This window comes from Panthera onca, chromosome B1, assembly GCF_046562875.1.
Source record: "Panthera onca isolate mPanOnc1 chromosome B1, mPanOnc1 haplotype 2, whole genome shotgun sequence".
In the NCBI taxonomy this organism is placed as follows: domain Eukaryota; kingdom Metazoa; phylum Chordata; class Mammalia; order Carnivora; family Felidae; genus Panthera; species Panthera onca.
In genome coordinates, this window is record NC_138342.1 from 80,056,769 (window position 1) to 80,059,812 (window position 3,044).

A 3,044-nucleotide genomic window follows, 5' to 3' on the forward strand; every position below is an offset into this window, starting at 1 on the left:
CGCACTATTATTATTTTGTATCCCTTTGTACATAAACACATATATGGAACACATATACATGTGTCCTTTATTCAAATACAGAGGATGGCATATTCTAATTTTGTTTAGCCTGTTAGAATAACATCTTTACCTTGTCACTGAGACATTCTTGTTAAAACCTACTTCTACCAAAAAAAGACCGACTTTGTTATCAAATGGGCTAATACCACATACTTTCAAGGTTGGTAAAGTCTATAGCTTGAAAATAATTTTTATTTTATTCATGTGACCTCTCTAATCCTGAGTCTTTCCTCATTTCTATGATAATCTGTTAGTATCTCTATTTTCCATCATTTGAGGGACTTCATTTACACATTTTTGTTTTCTGATTTTAAAGAGAAATTGAAAAATATTATGCATATTAATAGTAAACTGAACAAATATGATTTATATCTAAATCAAAACCTAAATATACAAAAATAATCAGGTTCAGAGTAAGAAAAACATTAAATAACTTAGCAGTCTCAATCTCCCATAATAAATGATCCCAAAACTTATAAATATTTCTATTTCCTATGGGGATCTATTGTGAATACTATTTTTTTATTCTTCATTAAACTTTTGTTTTAATGGGTCTCAAAATTCTGTGACAGATTTTTGGTCAAAGTTATTTCCATTAAAAAGTTCTGATTTTAAAAACTAATAACTTAAAACTGCCACACACACAAGAAAACAAATGGCCCACAAAACATTCTCCTTTCCTTCTGAAGGTTTTACGATGCATTGTTATCATTAACCAGTCTTTTACTATTAAACGTAAATGGCCAATTGGCACAAACAGTTCTGAGACTGTTCTTCTACCACTGATTAAGACTCGGGTGGCAGGTATTGGGGATAATATTCATTTAGCCTTCTGAGCTTTCTGGGCAGACTTGGTGACCTTGCCAGCTCCAGCTGCTTTCTTGTCCACTGCTTTGATGACACCCACAGCAACCATCTGTCTCATGTCACGAATAGCAAAACGGTCCAGAGGAGGATAGTCAGAGAAGTTCCCCACACACATGGACTTGCCAGGAACCATATCAACGATGGCAGCATCACCAGATTTCAAGAACTTGGGACTATATTCCAGCTTTTTTCCAGAACGACAGTCAATCTTCTCCTTCGGCTCAGCGAACTTGCAGGCAATGTGAGCTGTGTGACAGTCCAGCATAGGTGCATATCCAGTACTGATTTGGCCTGGATGGTTCAGGATAATCACCTGAGCTGTGAAGCCAGCTGCTTCCATTGGTGGGTCATTTTTCCTCTCACCAGCCACATTGCCACGACGAACATCTTTGACAGATACGTTCTTGACATTGAAGCCCACATTGTCCCCAGGTAGAGCCTCACTCAAAGCTTCATGGTCCATTTCAACAGACTCTACTTCAGTTGTAACATTGACTGAAACAAAAGTGGCCACCATGCCTGGCTTAAGAACACTGGTCTCTACTCGACCTACAGGGACAGTACCAGTACCACCAATTTTGTAGAGATCCTGGGGGGCAGATGCAAAGGCTTGTCAGTTGGACGAGTAGGTGGCAGAATGCAATCCAGAGCTTCAAGCAGTGTGGTTCCACTGGAATTGCCATCTTTATGGGTGACTTTCCATCCCTTGAACCAAGGCATGTTAGCACTGGGCTCTAGCATGTTGTCACCATTCCGACCAGAAATTGGCACAAATGCTACTGTGTCGGGGTTGTAGCCAATTTTCTTAATGTAGGTGCTGACTTCTTTAATGATTTCCTTGTATCTCCTCTGGCTGTAGCGTGGCTCAGTGGAATCCATTTTGTTAACACCCACAATAAGTTGTTTTACACCCAGTGTGTAAGCCAGAAGGGCATGCTCACGGGTCTGCCCATTCTTGGAGATACCTGCTTCAAAATTCGCCAACACCAGCAGCAACGATCAGGACAGCACAGTCAGCCTGAGATGTGCCTGTAATCATATTTTTGATAAAGTGTCTGTGTCCTGGGGCATCAATGATGGTCACATAGCACTTGCTGCTCTCGAATTTCCACAGGAAGATATCAATGGTGATACCACGTTCACGTTCGACTTTCAGTTTATCCAAGACCCAGGCATACTTGAAGGAGCCCTGTCGCATCTCAGCAGCCTCCTTCTCAAATTTTTCGATAGTTCTTTTGTCAATCCCGCCACATTTGTAGATCAGATGACCAGTAGTGGTAGACTTGCCTGAATCTACGTGTCCAATGACGACAATGTTGATATGAGTTTTTTCCTTTACCATTTTGGTTTAGGTTTAGCGATGGTTTTCAAGACCCCAGTGTTCTGGTGGCAAACCCTTTGCAAAAAAAACTGAATACTATTTCTTTACAAGTGTCAGGTATTTAACCCACAGCATGCCACTGGGTTCACTTATTTCACTGAAAGTTGGTTCATTTTGTGATTAGAATTATTTTACAACTTAAGTGTCATCTTTTCTGAAAGATATTTATCATCTCCAAAAAGGATAACATTTAATAATGAAGGGATAATGAAAGGAAATACGATGTTTTGAAGTGAGTGACAGAAACTCCGGTTAGTGGGAAATGAAAATAAAAAAGAAAAATAGAGACAATAGCTCTTATTTGTGGAGTACCTTGGTATTTACCAAGCACTTTCACATGTATTACCTCATTTAATCTTCACAACACAGCTATATGTTAAATCTGATTTGGGTAAAAGCAAGTTGTCTTTCAGAGAAATACATTTATGTTTTCACTATTGACACCATGTATCCCACAAAGGATTTTGAGTGACAACTAAAATGATTTGCTGAAACCTGACAAATAAGTGGTAAAAATGGGATTTCAAGCCATGCTTTCTGAGTCCAGTTCATTGTCTGAGGTTGACAAAGCACATTGAAACGTTTGCTTTGAATAATGCATCATTTCCCAATGATGAGCCATGGCATCTTGGGCTTTTGGTGCATTTAACTGTGTGAGAAAGTTGATGATCAATGGGGACTATGAATCATCCAGGGAGCAAATATAGCTTGATATGGCTAATTTGGACCCATGGGG

General features: G+C 39.3%; 1 pseudogene; it reads right to left on the minus strand.

Annotated features, from left to right (window-relative positions):
• Nucleotides 1-566: 566 nt before the first annotated feature.
• Nucleotides 567-2,308, minus strand: LOC132692294 (elongation factor 1-alpha 1 pseudogene; annotated as a pseudogene).
• Between the last annotated feature and the right edge of the window lie 736 nt (nt 2,309-3,044).